Source organism: Nicotiana sylvestris, chromosome 7 (assembly GCF_000393655.2).
Source record: "Nicotiana sylvestris chromosome 7, ASM39365v2, whole genome shotgun sequence".
NCBI lineage: Eukaryota > Viridiplantae > Streptophyta > Magnoliopsida > Solanales > Solanaceae > Nicotiana > Nicotiana sylvestris.
This window is the reverse complement of record NC_091063.1, coordinates 96575716-96595367: the sequence shown is the minus strand read 5'-3', so window position 1 is coordinate 96595367 and position 19652 is coordinate 96575716. Positions and strand designations below refer to the sequence as shown.

Below are 19652 nucleotides of genomic sequence, written 5' to 3'. Positions count from 1 at the left end.
CTCGAGGATCTGGTAGTTATAATGGTGCTCCTTCGAGAGGTCAGTTTTAGCACGGCAAAGGCCGTCCATTTAGGCATGCTCAGCGAGCTCGCCCAGGTTATCATGGGACGTCATCGGGTCATTTTTCTCACAGTTCTCATTAGAGCCGATCATCACTTAGTGCCCTTCCAGCTCAGAGTTCGTCTCGTTCTCTATCAGTTCAGGGTTCTTCTATGCCAAGTGCATCTGCTAGTCATTCCGGTGCTAGGAGCTCCCTTCAGTCCCCGTCTCCAGCACCCGAGAGTTGCTATGAGTGTGGAGAGATGGGTAATATATGGAGGCAGTGTCCTCATCGCCTTGTGAGTTCATCTTAGCAGAGGAGTCAGCCATCAGCTTCAGCACCAGTTACTTCACCACCACCCACCTAGCCAGCTAGGGGTGAAGGTCAGTCAGCTAGGGGTCACCTAGAGGGGGTGGTCGATTAGGTGGTGGTCAGGCCCGTTTCTATGCACTTCTAGCTAGACTCGATGATATTACTTTCGATGTTGTTATTACAGGTATTGTTTCAGTCTGCCACAGAGATGCCTCTGTATTATTTGATCCTGTTTCCACCTTGGCTTATGTGTCATCACACTTTCCTTGCTATTTGGGTACGTCCCATGAGTTTCTTGTTTCACCTGTTCATGTATCTACCTTGATGGGCGAAACTGTTGTTATAGACCGTGTGTACTGGTCGTGTGTGGTGACTATTGGGGATCTGGAGACCCGAGTAGATCTTTTATTATTATGTATAGTGGATTTCGATGTTATTTTTGGCATGGATTGGCTATCTCCGTGTCGTACTATTTTGGATTGTCATGCTAAGACAGTTATATTGGCTATACCGGGTGTGCCACGGATTGAGTGGCGAGGTTTGACTGATTAGGTTCCTAGTAGAGTGATCTCATTCTTGAAAGCCCAGCGTATAGTTTGGAAGGGTTGTTTTTCGTATCTAGACTTTGTGAGGGATGTCGATGCAGAGACTCCCAGTATTGATTCTATTCCAGTTGTGAGGGATTTTCTCGATGTATTTCCTGCAGACCTGCCGGGTATGCCACCGGATAGGGATATTGATTTCGGTATTGACTTGGTGTTGGGCACTCAGCCCATTTCTATTTTGTCGTATCGTATGGCACCAGTGGAGTTGAAGGAGTTGAAGGAGCAGCTTCAGGAACTCCTTGATAAGGGGTTCATTCGGCCTAGTGTGTCACCTTGTGGTGCGTCAGTTCTATTTGTGAAGAAGAAGGATGGCACTATGAGGATGTGCATTGATTATAGGCAATTGAACAAAGTAACAGTTAATAACAAGTATCCTTTTCCTCGTATTGATGATTTATTCGACCAGCTTCAGGGAGCGAGAGTGTTCTCCAAGGTTGATCTCCGTTCAAGTTATCACTAGTTGAAGATCAGGGACTCGGATTTTCGTAAGACAGCTTTCAGGACCCGATATGGTCATTATGAATTCTTGGTAATGTCTTTTGGTCTGACCAATGCCCTAGCAACGTTCATGCATTTGATGAACAGCGTGTTCCGGCCTTATCTCGACTCATTTGTCATAGTCTTCATTGATGATTATTCTGGTGTATTCGCGTAGTCAGGAGGAGCACGCAGAGTATTTGAGAGTTGTGTTGTAGAGATTGAGAGAGGAGAAACTTTATGCAAAATTCTCCAAGTGTGAGTTTTGGCTCAGTTCAGTGGCTTTCTTTGGGGCACGTGGTGTCCAGTGAGGGTATTTAGGTTGATCCGAAGAAGATAGAGACAGTTCAGAGTTGGCCCCGACTATCCTCACCCGCAGAGATTCGCAGCTTTCTTGGTTTGGCAGGTTATTGTCGCTAGTTTGTTCAGGGATTCTCATCTATCGCATCGCCCTTGACCAAGTTGACTCAGAAGGGTGCTTCATTTGTATGGTCGAATGAGTGTGAGGAGAGATTTCAGAAGCTCAAGACAGTCTTGACCACAGCTCTAGTGTTAGTTTTACCATCAACGTCAGGTTTATATACCGTGTATTGTGATGCTTCGAGAGTTGGTATTGGGCATGTATTGATGCAAGAGGGTAGAGTTATTGCTTATGCTTCTTTTTAGTTGAAGCCCCATGAGAAGAACTACCATGTTCATGATTTGGAGTTGGCTGCCATAGTGCACGCGTTGAAGATTTGGAGGCATTACTTGTATGGTGTGTCTTGTGAGGTGTTTACTGATCATCATAGTCTCCAACACTTATTCAAGCAAAAGGATCTAAATTTGAGGCAGTGGAGGTGGTTGGAGTTGCTAAAGGATTATGATATTATTATATTGTATCACCCGGGAAAGGCCAATGTGGTGGCCGATGCTTTGAGCCGAAAGGCGGTGAGTATGGGAAGTTTGACATATATTCCAATTGGGGAGAGACCTCTTGCAGTTGATGTTCAGGCCTTGGCCAATCGGTTCGTAAGGTTGGATATTTCGGAGCCCAGTCGGGTATTGGCTTATGTGGTTTCTCGGTCTTCCTTATATGATCGCATCAGAGAGCGCCAATATGATGATCCACATTTGCTTGTCCTTAAGGATAGTATTCAGCATGATGATGCAAGAGATGTGACAATTGGTGATGATGGGGTGTTGAGGATGCAGGGCCGGATTTTTGTGCCCAATGTAGATGGGCTTCGTGAGTTGATTCTGGAGGAGGCTCATAGCTCATGGTATTCCATTCATCCGGATGCCACGAAGATGTATCAGGATTTGAGGCAGCATTATTGGTGGAGAAGAATGAAGAAAGACATTATGGGATTTGTGGCTCGGTGTCTCAATTGTCATAGGTGAAATATGAGCATCAGAGACCGGGTGGCTTGCTTCAGTGGATGGATATTCCATAGTGGAAGTGGGATTGGATCACCATGGACTTTGTAGTTGGGCTCCCGCAGACTTTGAAGAAGTTCGATGCTATTTGGATGATCGTGATCGGCTGACCAAGTCCGCGCACTTCGTTCCTGTGTGTACTACTTATTCTTCAGAGAGGCTAGCAGAGATCTATATCCGAGAGATTATTCTATTGCATGGTATCCCGATTTCCATCATTTTAGATAGGGGCACTTAGTTTACCTCACAGTTTTAGAGGTCTATGCAGCGAGAGTTGGGTACTCAGGTTGAGTTGAGCATAGCTTTTCACCCTCAGACGAACGGGCAGTTCGAGCGCACTATTCAGATATTGGAGGACATGTTGTGTGCTTGTGTCATTGATTTCGGAGGTTCATGGGATTAGTTTCTACCGCTTGCAGAGTTTACTTATAACAACAGCTACCAGTGGAGTATTCAGATGGCTCCATATGTGCTTTGTATGGGAGGCGGTGTAGATCTCTAGTTGGTTAGTTTGAGTTGGGAGAGGCTAGGCTATTGGGGACAGACTTGGTGCGGGATGCTTTAGATAAGGTGAAGGTAATTTAGGAGAGGCTTCGTACACCACAGTCGAGACAAAAGAGTTATGCTGATAGGAAGGTTCAATATGTGTCCTACATGGTTGGTGAGAAGGTTCTATTGAAGGTTTCGCCCATGAAAGGTGTTATGAGATTTGGGAAAAAGGATAAATTGAGTCCTCGGTTCATTGGGCCTTTTGAGGTGCTTCGGAAGATTGGGGGTGGCTTATGAGCTTGGTTTGCCACCCAGATTGTCGAGTGTGCATCTAGTATTTTATGTTTCTATGCTCCGAAAGTATATTGGGGATCCGTCCCATGTTCTGGATTTCAGCACAGTTCAACTGGATGGTGATTGGACTTATGATGTGGAGCCAACAGCTATTTTGGAGCGTAAGGTTCAAAAGTTGAAATCAAAGTATATAGCTTCAGTGAAAGTGCAGTGGAGAAGTCGGCCTGTGGAGGAGGCTACTTGGGAGACAGAGCGGGAGATGCAGAGCAAATACCCTCACATGTTTGAGGCTTCAGGTATGTTTCTTGACTCGTTCGAGGATGAATGTTTGTTTAAGAGGGGGAGGATGTGACGACCCGGCCCGTCTTCTCATGAGTTACCGCTCCATTTCCCTCAATTTCTGCTTCTTATGTCTTTGTCTATCGGTTCTATAGGTGATCGGGTTGATTGGCTCGGGTTAGGAAAGGATTTGGTAAGGTTTAGGACTCTTAGTCTCTTTTTCAGGAAGCTTAAGTTAGAAAAGTCAACTGGATGTTGACTTATGAGTTAGAGGGCTCTTATGTGAGCTCTGATGGTTCGGATAGCTTCGGGAGGTGATTTGAGATTTAGAAGCATGATCGAAATGTGTTTTGGAGGTCCATAGTAGATTTAGGCTTGAATTGGTGAAATTGAATTTTTGGCATTTTTCGGTTGATAGGTGAGATTTTGATATAGGGGTCGGTATGGAATTCCGAGAGTCGCAGTTGTTCCGTTTTTCATTTGGGATGTGTGTGCAAAATTTCAGGTCATTCGGACATGGTTTGGTTGGGTTTTTGATCAAAAGCGTAACTCGGAAGATTTTTGGAAACTTAAGCATGAATCCGATGTGTTTTGGGTTATTCGATGTTGTTTAAGTTGTTTTGAAGATTGGTATAAGTTAGAATAAGGTTATGGGATATGTTTGTGTTTTTGATTGAGGTCCCGGGGTCCTCGGGGTGATTTCGGATGGTTGACAGAGAGTTTGGAGTTTTTGGTGAAGCTGCAGATATTCTGCTTCTGTTGTTTCTGCACTTGCAGATTGGAGACCGCAGGTGCGATGCCTCAGATGCGAGGAAGAAGGCCACAAAAGCGGAAAAGGCCTCGGAAGGTTGGAACCGCAGAAGCGGCTGAGGAGCCGCACCTGCGATGGCGCAGGTGCGGGTAAGATGTCGCAGAAACGGAAAGTGGACGTTTAAGTGATGACCGCAGAAGTGGTCCATTGACCGCAAAAGCGATGCCACAGAAGCGGGGATTTGGCCGCAGGTGCGGAATCCCTGGGCCAGAACATATAAATTTATTCCTTTCGCGATTTTTGAGCTATTCCACCATTTCTAAGTCGGTTTTAGAGTTTTTTGGGAGATTTTGAAGAGGGATTCAAGGGATATCGTCTGTAGGTAAGATTGTTAAACCTAAAACCCGTTTCTATGGTATTATTTCATGGATTAGGCTTGTAATTAATGGAATTTAAGGATCAAAGTTCGGGGAAACTAGGTCTTGGTATTGGAGACCTATACTTGGGGATTTGAGGGACCATTTGTGGTTGGATTTTGGGACTTTTGATATGTACGAACTCATTGGGAGATAAAGAATCTATTGATGTGAATATTATCGAATTCCGAGACGTGGGCCCGGTGGTTGAGTTTTGGTAATTTCGGGATTTAGGTTGTAAATTGTTTATTTTCCCTTGGGCTTCATTCCCTTAGCATATTTACATCGTGATTATGATTTTGGATAGATTCGATGCGAGTGGAGGCCGATTCGATGGGCAAAGGCGTCGCAGGCTATAGTTTGGACCGGATTGACGTGAGTAATGATTGTAAATGTTGTTCTGAGGGTATGAAACCCCGGATTGCACATTGTTGTACTATATTTAGGTGAAACACACGCTTGATGACAAGCGTGGAGTTGTGCACCGTTGGGGATTGTGACTTAGTCCATCCCGCATGACTGTTTTACCACGTATTTGACTGAAAATTATTTGCTATCACCATGTTTTAGGTTGAGTGCCATATTTGGGCCTCGTGCCAACTATTTCAACCCTTAGGTGATTTTTACTGATATTTCCTCACTATTTTGACTTTATACTTGAACTCAGTCATGCTATATTCTACTGTTTTCATAAATCAGCCATGTTTACTCTGTTTTAACACTTAATGATATTTTAAATGATATTCTGGGCTGACATCATGTTTCTACAGTTGCCCGAGTGACTTGTGAGATTTTGACTGAGTAAGGCTGAGGGCCTATGTTGTGAGGAAATACTGATTATGATTACGAGGCCGAGGGCCTGAGAATTTTATGCCACGAGGTGGCTTGCTGATATGAGGCCGAGAGCCTATGTGATTATTCCACGAGATGACTTGATATTGCGCTTGGGCCATAAGGGACCCCTACAGGAATCTGCACACCCCCAGTGAGCGCGGGTACCCATTGTGATGTGAGATATAGCGCAGGGGCTGGTGTTGTTTTATGATATTGCCCGAGGGGCGAATTTTGTTGACATTGTACCCTAGGGGCAACCCTTTATGTGTTTATATTTCCAGTTGCCTGTCAATTACCTGCTTAATTGTTAAAAAGGCATTTCATGAAGTTTAAACTAAACTAAAATGACTTTACATATCTTCAGTGATTCACTGTTTTTACTGGCTTTTACTGCTTCATTATAGCCTGTAATGTGTCTTACGTGATTTCATATTTCTCAGTCTTTATTTAAGATTATTACTAACTGAGTTTAAGTACTCACTTTACTCTCTGCACCCCGTGTGCAGATTCTGGCGCTGTTGATCCTGCTTGCAAGGGTTGAGAGCTCCCGACAGATTTTGGAGTTCACGAGGTAGCTGCTCGACGTCTGCAGCCCCGCACTTCTCCCCCTTTATCTCATTTCTTTTCTCTTGTTAGTGATTCTATAATAGCTTTGTAGACGCTTTGGACTTGTGGTACATTGATAGATGCTCATGACTAGTAACACCCCAATGTCGGGCTGTGTTGGTTTTAAATTCCGCAAATCGTACTATTCACTGCTTATTTTGGTATTTTATCATGTTTAAGACTTAATACTTATTATTTTAATTCCTTAAAATTGGAATGAGAATGTGTCGGTTGGCTTTGTCTTCACGAGAGGCGTCATCATGACCAGGTCCGGATTTAGGGTCGTGACAAAAATATAGGCCAACAAGGCCCTACAAGAATCTATATACATGACATATGTCTACAAGCCTCTAGGAATACATAATATCATAAAGGTCAGGACAGATCCCCGCCATACCAAACAATACATATCTAAATTATACTGACAAACAAATAATTTTGAAGCAAATAGAGTGCACCAACATCTTCCGCTGAGCTGGTTGCCTACATGGAGGACTCTCGATCTGTCTATCGGGACCTGCGGGCATGAAATGCAGCGTCCCAGGCAAAAGTGGTGTTAGTACAAATAACGTACCGAGTATGTAAGGAATGAAAATCAGTAGATAATAGATATGAGAGAAATATGGAGTAAAAGACTAGACATGTAAATCTGAATAGCTCTGTGAAATCCTTTAATATTTGAAATGTCATGCATATATGTATAAATGTCATGCCGTGCATAGGTACATATATTCATAACATCATCAAGCCTCTGAGGGCATCCCATCATATCATCTCGGCACCTGTGAGCAAAATCATCAACGTATACTAGCTGATCAGGTGGTGGTGCGTATATAACGCCATAACCTTTCCCATATCCCATAGACATATATATACATATATATACGCGAATATAACGTCATCTGATCATGGGTCAATGTGCATATGTAAATGCATGAAATGCATGTGAAAATATGTTAATAAAATCTCTCAGTACATCATAAGACCATTATGCCTCTGACTAATATCATGAAATAAATTTTACCAATTTACGTATTTTTGAGACCCATGAACAAATGATAGAATAATATGACACATAGGGAATCAAGAACATCAACATCTCTATTATTTCTATGAATAGAGTCATTTATGGAATTTGTGCATTTTCTCATTTCATTCGTGTCATATAGATCATGCCAAAAAGAAAGAAGGGATAGCCTTAATATACCTCGGTTGATTCTTTTGACAACCCCTCTAGCACACGTCTTTTGTAAAAACACGTAACAGCGGATCGAAGTAGGGAAAAATCCCTATGATGTTCTTGAGAAAGATTAGGTCGTACTCCCCTAGAATCGCAAATCCCATGTTGCTAAGATGATAAGAAATCTTGTTGAATTTGAAAATCCTCACGTTACTATTACCCAAAATGATTTTGTATGACTTGCTGAAGTTCATATTCTAGGTAGTTCTTCAAAAACAGTTTGGTATTTATAATCTCATGTTCCAAGCTTTGATTTTCCCTCCCTAAGAAAAAGATAAAGGTAAAAAATGCGTCATTGAAAATTCCTTGCCAAAGCATCAATTATAATAAACCTGGTTGAAATTTGCCCAATGTCCAAGTAAACGAATACTTACAAAAGTGAGTGGCCATGTACAACTTCTTATATGACTTTTGATTTTCCTATCATTTCCAGATTCCAAATCTTATGCTTTCATCTCCTATTTTCCCTTCCTTTCCACAGTATTGAATTATTTAGTGTGTTGTAGTACACATGTAGGGATTAAGTTTGTAATATATCACCTTACTATGGAGATATAAGCACCTAGTTAAGTGATTTAGATAGGTCTTTTTAAGTCTTGTGGTGTGGGCCCCACATTGAAAGACTTGGCCACCAAAATTGATCTAACTATGCCACCTTGCAATGATTTAAGAGTCATATATATGGGCATAGTAATGGCTGCCACGTTGGGGCTTATCCAAAAGCCTTAACCACCCATTAATTTCTTAATCAATTAGTTAGTCTCCCATTAACCAATAATTAACCAATTACCCACATAATTAAGAATTATCTTAAATTATTTAAAATACTACTCTCTTTTAACACACCTTATACACCTTACTATCATGATCATATGGTACCTTGTATGATACTAGTCCATAAATACCAGGTATTATAGCTCGGGCCGTATTTTATCCCAAATTGACAAACTTCGACGAAACTCGTTTTCTTTGATTTGCTTGCCCTCTCACCTTCACGAATTTACTTATCCCTTATTGGAAACAGCATAATACTTATAATTCTAAAATAGTTTTATTCCCGAGCTTACGTCGATTAACTTACGACGAAACATCACGTACAAAAATGCGAGACGTAACATCTCATTTCCAATTTTATATCAATTTACTTAAGGCGTACTTGCACGTATAAAAATATGGGGTGTAACACATATATACATATCACTCTTCCTTGCTAATCATCTTATGCGGAGGGTCTACCAGAAACATCCTATCTACTCCTCCGGAGTGGGGGTAAGGTCTGCATACACATTACCATCCCCAGACCCCATTTGTGGGATTTTACTGGATGTTATTTTTTTTTTTTGTTGTTGCTATTGTTGTTGTTGTTGTTATTGTTATACTCTTCCTTACCAAGCAAGTAAACACCCTTATGAAATAATAATAATAATAATAATAATAATAATAATAATAATAATAATATCAAGAAGCACAGAAGTACCCTTCGTACGTAAATTACTCTTACTCACTTGCACGGAGACACCCTTGATGCAATTCACATTCCTTACCAAATCTCTATATAAAGCAGTACGAAATAAGGTAGGAAGCATAAATAATATCAAGAAGATTAATTAAGAATAATACACTTGTGAGAGATAATCATAGATTTGCACCACTAGGCGAGCTAACATTTCAAGAACAACAATGTTCAAGTATCTCAACAAAGCTTAAACGTAGCTATTAAAATGTATGTAAAAATCAAGAAGTTTCACAAACTATTTAAAGCATAAAAGAAATAATACATAAAGAACACAAGATATGAATAAGGCTAATTATACCCGCATACTTAAACCATGGCAATACACTCGTCACCATGCATATATGTTGCCCCCAATACATTTAGCAAGTACAAAATAGACCCAAGTATAAGCTAGTTCCCTCAAATAAAGGTTAACCAAGATACTTACTTCTTTCCAGAATAAATTATCCCTCCAATACCTCTTTTTTTAGAACAAGTCTCCAAACAACTCGAATCTAGTCAAATAATATTTAAATAAGTCAAAACAAGCTTATAGAACCCTCATAATACTAAAAATGTTTGATCTTTATCATATTTGAAAAAGTCAACTGAGGAACCTCCACATTCAAATCCAGATATGCACCTAAGTTTAAAATCCCCATGCGAACCAATTGAAACTAACAAAATATCATTCTAGGTCGTCTACACAAAAGTCAAACCTCTGTCAACTTTTATAACTTGAGCTTCTAACCATGGAATTAAGCGTTCTAATTCACTCCAAAACCTTACCAAACCCAGACCAACCATCCACGCAAGTCACATAACAACACATATACATAAGTAGAGCATTAAATAGGGGAACGAGGCTCGAATAATCAAAATGATCGGCTGGATCGTTATAACTTTTAGGCCTTTTGAGATCTTGATAACTAATCACAAGGTTGTAAATTGCGATCGTAGATCTGGACCGCGATCGTACAGTGCAAAGTGCATTTCAGTACTTGTGAATCGCAATTGCGGAAGGTAATGTTGTGATCGCGTAAAAGAAATTTTCTACTGTCAGTGCTTTGATTTCGAGAGCTTATATCTTGAAATATATAAGGAATTTTGGGATGATCCAAAAATAAAAACTATAGGTCTTTGAATCTAGCTTACAGTAAATCAACCATTTATAATTTATAATTATGTACAACATGTTATGGCCATTATACCGAAGGGTATTTATGTACAGGAAAACAAAATTTGTACATCATGATTGTGATGAAGAAAATGATGCTGGAATATTTGTTAACCGTGATTGCATGCCTAGTGATCACGAATGCGTAGAAGGAGGCCTGACAAGGGTATTAAACATCCAATTTTGAAATTTTGAGTTTATTTTTTAATTTTTAAGTTCTTGGAGCACATTTAGGGTTATTTGGGTAATTCTTGAAGATCATTTTCGCCATCTATCATAAGCTAAGTTATTCCAACTTATTGTGAGCTAAATACATGGACTATATATGAAATTTAACATGGAAATTGGTAGGGATTGTTTGTTATTTTGGGAATTTTTGGTTGAAAACCTAGAATTTGATAAAAAGAGTATTTGACCACAAAATTGGATGTGAAATTGAGAGTAAATTATATATTTGAGTTCGTGGTGCTATGGGTAACGTTTAGTTTTGAGAAGTTTCAGAATTCGAGTGCGTAATCTTGGGCTTGCTTTTATTGACTATTCGTGTGGGGTTGAGAATTAGTTCTAATTGTTAAATTATGAGTTGTTGAGTATGTTTTGATTGGTTTGCATCTTATTTTGCTAGTTTTAGATTGTTTGGCATTGGTTTGACGTATTGTAGAAGTGTGGAGTCGATTATTGGATTTTAGAGCAAGGCAAGTCTCTTGTTTAACCTTGTTAGAGGGAATTTATCCTCGTATGTGCTTTATTTGCTATATGCCATGGGTTATGGGAGCTACACACGTATAAGGTGACGAGCGTCTTATGATAGATTCTTATTTATGTCCGAGTAGACTTTGACACACAACATGCTTTAATTGTATTACTGGAGTTATTATTACCTGTTTAAATATTTTAGTTCATGTTGTAGACTGAGACTAGGCTTGCATAGAGTATCGAGCTTTGTTATTCTAGAAACATATCACGCTACTTGATTAGCCGCAAAAATTATATTTTCTCTCATGGATTACTCCCATGTTGTACTTATTTGTCCGGATTTTTTTGATTTCTTAGCTCGCACAAATATTCGTGAGTTAGGTTGATGTCCATCAAAAGTTTTGCTATTTTATGGGATCGGGTTGATCGCTTCATCACTACTCTTTTGGGAGTGGGCCGTTCGCCTCGACAAAATTTTGAGATATATTTATGAATTGACCCATTTGTCCCTCGGCAGTATTATGAGATGCATTTATGGATCAGGTCGTACGACCTCAGTGGTATCATGTAATACACTCTTATGGGAGTGGGTCGTTCACCTCAGTAGGATTATGAGATACATTTATGGGATTGGGCCATTTACCTCGGCAGTTCTATGAAACACTTTTATAGGATTGGATTGTTCGCCTTGGTTGCGTAATATTTTGATAGGTAGTCAGTGCATATATGAGTATCCTGACTCGGATTGGACGTTTTTAACTAACATTTGTCATTTATATTCCATTCAAGGTAATATTCTGTCATGCCCCAACCTTGGGAGGCGCGACCGACGCTCAATCGAGTGAACCCAACTGAGCAAGCCTCATCAAACACTACCCATCCAACTCGATATGAATAGGGAAACCATGCTTTCATTTATTTAGACAAGGAAAGATAGTACATTCAACATTTTAATTCATTTTATATCACAACATTAAATCGTAGTTAAGTGTCCAAGATTCCATACAGTTATAGTTTAAGAGAAAGCAAGAGTACAAGGTTACAACATGATTCATTGACCTATCCAATACCCGTACATAACCCACGCAAACGTCTACGGAGCCTCTAAGGATACAAATATAGTGATAACAACACCGGCAATAAGGCCCCGGCTATACCTCAAAATGGATATCTATAACAAAAGGTGTACCACATGACCCCTTGAAGGAGGAAGGGGCTCACCAAGATTTTGAGAAAAAAATGCTCTGTTACACACGATCGGCACTATCCGCTATGGAGACACCTACATTCATTTAAAAACGTAGCGCCCCCGGAAAAAGGGACGTTAGTACCATGGAATAGTACTAGTATGTATAACTAAACACCATCCTGTTAGAAAGAACAACCATTCAAGAGTAAAGAGGAAATAGTAAAGGCAACAAATTTCAAATAAGCACCATGCCAACAATATAAGGAGGTTCACATGATTTTTACATAGTTCTTGCAATTTTAGATTGGAGCATCCCACACTGTTGCATCATTATCTACATTACCACCGCTTCTGTGAGCGGAGTTCGATCACGGCCCGATCGGCTAAGACGTATCCCCGAGACATTACCATGGTTTCATTCACACCTTCCAGTTTCAATCATCATACATTACCACCATGTATGTACATATATATATATATATATATATATATATATATATATATATATATATATATATATATATATATATATATCATGGCGTCCGATCACTACCCGATCGACTAAGCCATCTCCCCGAGACGTTACCATTTTCCGTTATTCAACTCATGCCAATCTTCGGCTACACATGTATTAGTTTACTGGCGCTTGGGGCCACAATTTCCATATTTCGTAACTCACGTTTCACATTATTCCCATTTCCAACATTTACCTTGTCACTTAAAGTCATAGGCATATACAAAAGCAATTTAAGTCATAAGCATAGAAGGAAATTCATCATGTTTGGCATGTTAGTTCCAAAGTAACTTTGGCATGACAGTTAGGCATTTAGCACATAAATCATGTTCTCCACACATCTTCCATTTACAAGAATAGCGCATTAAACACATAAAGAAGTACTTACCACATACATTTTCACAACATCAATTCACTTAACATAACAAGCATTGCATCAGTCACGTTTCGAACTTACAACACTTACACGGGCACCATGGGAGCTCAATTTCTAAGAGGAGGGTTTTTTTGCCAAACATACCTTGTTTAAGCTTTCCTTAAGTTATTACGACGTTTCGGAAATTCTAGCAATCCCAATCTACTTTGAGACATAAGAAAATTGAACACAAATTAGGAAGGTATTCATGGTTTCAACTCGTTTGAGCATTTTATCAAATACTAGTTGTGCATCTTGATTTCAAATCTCTTTTACTAGGTTTCCTTCATTCCCCAACCCAATCTTTACTTATTTATGTTCAACAATCTTTTCACAAACCTAATTTGTACATGCATGTATATATAATAGTATTACACCCAATAATCATACCTCAATACCCCATCTTATACCCCAAACTCGAAATTGAAGTCTAATGTATAAAATCTTACCTCTTAGATGAAGAACTTGTGATTGGGTTCTTTGATTCTTGAAAATTGATGCAAGATTGGATGATTGAATGTTGGGTTCCTCCTTGTCTCCCTAAAATTCTCTCAACTCTCTCTAAAATCAGTAGAAAAATGACCCCAAATGAATCCCCAAAGACTTTATATTAAAATGGGGTCAGGTTTAAAATTTAGAAAATTGGAGCCCCGAACCAGGTCTGCGATCGCATTTGCGATCGCAAAGTGGAATGCAGCCCGCAGAATGGACTGCAAAAGTGCTCCCAAAATTTGAACATTCTATCTGGGTATGCGGCAGAAATGCGGTCCGCATACCCGTTCTGCGGTCGCATAATGCACCGCAGAACTGCTCCTTACAAAATTCCAAGGGAATTATGCGATGACTATGCGGTCCGCATATCGGTTATGCGATCGCATAATGGACCGTATATTTAACCTCAAATTTGACTAACACACTGACTCACTTTGCGGTGACTATGCGGTCCGCATACCTGATATGCGACCACATTCCCGACAGCAGAATCGCACTTTTCTGGAAAACATTATTTCTTGACTTTTTGTGCATAGTCAATCCAAAAAGGGTTCGAACTTATGAATTTATAACACATGTTCCTAACTTAACACCACGAGATTCGGATTTTTGAACAGAAATCTTCACGGGGCCTTACATATTCGATATTTGAGGATTTTGTATTTATTTTTCTACTGAGGACCATGTTTTACATATATATCTATTTTTGTTGCCTCTTCCTATGCTTCATACCTGTCTACTTTTATTGTACTTTGATTATTGGACCACTAATAAGTGTCGATGTCGATCCCTCACCACTACTTTTTCGATGTTAGACTAGATATTTACTGGGTACTAGTTGATTTACGTACTCATACTATACTTCCTCACTAATTGTGCAGGTACTGAAACTAGTACATTTGGTGTTAATACAGGCACGTAGGTGTAGCTGATTAGGAGAATTTGTGGTGAGGTGCATTCCATGTTATGATAAGCAGCACACAGAGTCCCATTCCTATTCATTTATCATATTTTGTCTATTTCCTATTCTAGATAGTTGTTGTAGTAGTATTGTATAATCCAGTAGATGTTCATGCACTTGTGACACTCGGCATTGGGGACTTAGACTATTGTTCTTAATTGCAGTTCTGTTATGATATCCAGGTCTTATATTTTGATCATATTCTGACTTTGAAGATAATGTGAATACTTTACTAAAAAAGGAACGATTTCGCTTATTTATTTCATCACATATTCTAAAATAGGTCATAGACTATCTGTTGGCATATTGATTGATTGTTGACTTACCTATTGGCAGCATTGAGCGCCATCAAGGCCTACGGTGGGGATTGGGTCGTGACATACAATCATGAGTTTTATGTTCAAACAGGGATTCAAAACCTACACATGATCTCTAACATGATTGAAGAGGTTTACGTAGTCATACAAACATATAAAGCATGATAGCAGGAAGCATGGTATCCAAAACAAGGCATGATACAACCTAAAGACTACTCGTATATATGTTCTTAACCTCGCATATATGTCGTTTCTCACGCATTTCAATTAAAAAAAATAACGACATATCCTAAGGGTTATTCCCTCACAATAAGATTAGGTAAGACATTTACCTAGTATGGCTAGTCTTCAACCTCAAATCGCGTCAAAGACCTTGCTCTAGACATCTAATAATGCAAACACAAGCAAATCATCAACCAGGTAAGTCAAACAATGATATAAGAAGCAATCCCAATCCACAAAGCTTCGATCTTAAGAATTTCAAAAACTCAAAAAAAAAGTCAACCCAGGCCTGCATGCCCAAAATTCAAAGCGAATATCAAATCTCGATGACCCATAACCTTCTTATCTTGTATTAAAATCTCATTAAAAATTTACCTCTCTCCAAGTCTAGGGTTCAAAATATGAGAGAATAAGCTAAAATCTGAAATTCTAATTAATAACCTAGATGCAGATGTTGCATTTGTGATCAAAAGTTCATAATTGCGACTTAATGTTTGCAACTGTGACCAAAGTTTGCAGTTGTGACTAGAAGCTTGCAAATGCGTTAGCAATTGCAACCAAAAGTTCGCAATTGCGAAATAAGAGCATCAACAATCCCAAACTCAACCACCTCGAATCACACTGAGCACCCCGGGACCCCGTCAAAATAGTCCAATAACTCCATATACCCTATTATAACTTATCCAAAATCTCAAAACATGAATAACAACATCAAAACCAAAAATCAAAGATCGAATCCATTTCTTAAGTTGCAAATAATCAAACTTCGTCGAATGCGTGTGAATCACACATAGACATTCCAGATAACAATCAAACTTTGCACACATGTTCATATCAACCATTATGACATATCTAAGGTGTCAAAACCACAATAGGCGTCCGATAACACCAAAATCAACTCCTGGTCAAACCTATGAACTCTCTAATTCTTCAAATTGCTAGCTTTCGAATAATAGAGCCAAAACCTTCTAGGAACATCCAAATTAAAATTCAAACATACACCCAAGTCTAGAATCATCATACAAACCTAGTTAAACCATCAAATCTCAATTCCAATATCATTTACTTGAAAGTCAAACCTTTGTCAACTCTACTAACTTAAAGCTTCCAAATTGAGAATCAATCCATCAAGTTAATCCCGAACATTGCGAACATAAAAAATATTCACATACACAAGTCATAATACATCATATGAAGCTATTCTAGGTCTCAAGCCACCAAATGGAAATGCTAAAGCTCGAATCAACAGCGAGTCATTACATTCTCCCCAACTTAAATATACATTCATCCTCGAACGTGCCAAGAGTCACCCCAAAGCCATCAAATCACTATATAAGATAATCATATACATACCTATTGGTGATCTCTAAGATCTGATTCTTGTATATATATACTATATTAATCCCAACAAGCTTTATCAAGCCATAAATATACTACCAAGATATAACCACAAGATGTACCACATAACTCTTGTACTCATTGCAATATCTTTCGACCACAAAAGCTGCTAATTACTAAATCCGACACCGATAATATACCTCATATCAATTAAAACCTCGTTTCAAACATTTTCTAAGAGTGCTATCAATGAAAGAAACATATAGAAACTCATAATCAACTATCATATCAAAAAGTCATGGTGTTCTCTTGTCCGACAAGAACTATTGCCAAATTCCTCACTGACTAATGGCAGTCTTCTTCTTCCAAACATACCTTATACAAATCCCATTGCACTAATTTCGGCAACAATAACCTCGTCTCACCCGGTACAATTTTCTCGACTGACAGGTCACATCAAATGCCATCTAGAACTGCGTACGACGCAATATGTGAGCCAAACAAGGAACAACTCGAATATGACCAACAATGTAAAGAGAATCAAATAAGAGAACTGTCCAACAAGTTCAATAAAAATAACAACAAAATAATCATGTCGTGAACCAATCCCACAAGGGAGAAAAAAGACACACAAAATAAGCATAGACTGTGTCAAATCATAATCCCGATGCAGTGCATAACCCGATCTAACATATCAATCCACATAGAATACTCATTGAGCCATAATGCTCAAAATCAACAAACACATGTGTACCAAAAACAAACACGTAAAGTGCATCAACACAACCATGGGGAGACGGATAGCATAATATACTACAAACAGGCAAAGCATAACTAAGGTGCAATAAGCAATTCAATATCTCAAGAGCCATTTCGCTCAAATATCACCACAAGGCATAAACATGACCACATCATGCGTGTGAATAATCAAGTCATCTCATAACTCATTATAGCATAATAGAATAACACATGAAATACATTAGGGTGTGAATAAGATTATCTCCACCTGATGACACACCATAGAAAAATGTTGATATGTACATAAACCCAATCCAGTGTAAAATATACATGCTCATTAGGCCTACCAATGGGACTCCAAACCAATTTGAATCATTCCAAAATATATAAATAGCCTCCCCAAAAGTCTACAATGACCATGTCCATGACACAATCAATCAGTTGTGAATCCTGAGCACACTTCCACAGTCTGCAATCAAAGGTATAGTCTGTCTCTACTAAATATAATCTCCAAACTACGATAGTACAAGAATATTTATACCTAATCTCTAAGTCTCCTACTTAAAATATTTATACGTCACGCATACACAATCACCCCATAGAGATAGTCCCATAACCTTTCGCACCAAATAGGAAAACTTGAACATCAACAACTACCGACCAACTCATTTCTATAGTACAAGTAGAGCAGCTATAAGTCAATACACAATGCGTATTGTGCAACACACACTCTCCTCAGGTGATACAAGATATTGCTAGCATTTCTTTTAATATCTGAAATCTCTCGTGCTATCTAGAACTCATGATATTCCTTTCAAAACTAAACAGCAACCTCGTCCATTCAATCCCAATTCCACATACACTACTAAAGAAAGCTGAAATTAGCTACGAACGTCGTCGCTAATCTGTCGCTAAATCGCCCGTAGCTAGTAGAATTTCTTAATAATCTGTCACTAATCTGCCACTAAATGAGATTAGAGATGGATTTCTCTATTTAGCTACAAGATTTGTTCGTCACTAAAATTAGATTTTTTAGTAGTGACAGTTTACTATGTCTATCATGCTATTATGCAAAAATACGAGAATCTTGTTATCAACTCTAAATTACGAATATGATACAAACTTCATCGACCAAAAACCTTCCACTTGACTCAATTCAGGAGAGAATCACAATATGCAACAAACTTGCCTATAGAAGACACCAACTACAGGTCATGGTCAAAATTGTCACAAACTCTTAGAATCCGTTTTTACATAACCAAGCCATCAAAATTAAATCTTACTAGATAAACCAAGTCATGCAGACTACCAAACCCAAAAGTGTTGACATAAAATACCTGCATAGCCTTATCATACCAAAGGAACTAATTATTTTTATTACCATGATGATCTAAGCCACTATTAAGTTGACCCAACTTCTTCAAATTTCCTCTTGACTTTCCTTCAATATAGCACTTCTCTTTCCTAGCACACTATAGATCTTAATCAAGACTGATTCCAGGTGTGACGACCCGGCCGGTTGTCTTAAGAATTAATACCGCGATCCCCCTATTAACTGCTTTTCCCGTATTTATTTCTACTATTTTGATTTGTCGGGATGTTTGGTTTTGAGTTTCGGAGAGTTTTTGGACACTTAGTCCCTAAATGAGAGCTTAAGTGTTGGAAATTTGACCATAGTCGGAATAATGTGAAGACGTGCTCGGAATGGAAATCTGATGGTTCTATTAGCTCCGTTGGGTGATTTTCGGGTGAGGAGCGTGTTAGGATTGTGTTTTGGAGGTCTGTAGCTAATTTAGGCTTGAAATGCCAAAAGTCAAAATTTTAAAGTTTCCGGTTCGATAGTGAGATTTTGATCTGAGGGTCGGAATGGAATTCCAGAAGTTGGAGAAACTCTATAGTGTTGAATGTGACGTGTGTGCAAACTTTCAGGTCATCAGACGAGGTTTGATAGACTTTTTAATCGAGAGCGTATTTTTTTAGAGTTTTGGAATTTTTAGGCTTGAATCTGTGGTTTATTCGTCGTTTCAATGTTGCTTTAGGTGTTTTAAGGATTGGTATAAGTTTAGACGGTGGTATTATACTTGTTGGTGCCTTTGGTTGAGGTTCCGGGGGCCTCAGGATGATTTCGGATGGTTGACAGAAGGATTTTGGAGTTTGGAATTGTAGCTTTAGCTGGTTTTCTGTCATCACCGCACCTACAAGTGTAGGATCGCAGGTGCGGAGCCACATAAGCGGCATTTGGCATCGCAAAAGTGGAAATTGGGAGGTTCAGTAGGAGCTGCAGAAGCGGTAGAATTTTTGCAGGAGCAGTACCACATCTACGGATGGGGAGTGGC

The 19652-nt window shown here is 39.1% G+C and overlaps 1 long non-coding RNA gene across 1 annotated transcript; it reads right to left on the bottom strand.

Moving 5' to 3' along the window:
• Positions 1-6883: 6883 nt before the first annotated feature.
• On the bottom strand, positions 6884-8245 carry LOC104218619 (uncharacterized). The gene is made up of 3 exons (XR_709034.2): positions 8137-8245; positions 7730-8025; positions 6884-7039 (listed from the first exon to the last, which is right to left on the bottom strand). It is a non-coding gene; the product is annotated as an uncharacterized lncRNA (long non-coding RNA).
• Positions 8246-19652: the final 11407 nt, after the last annotated feature.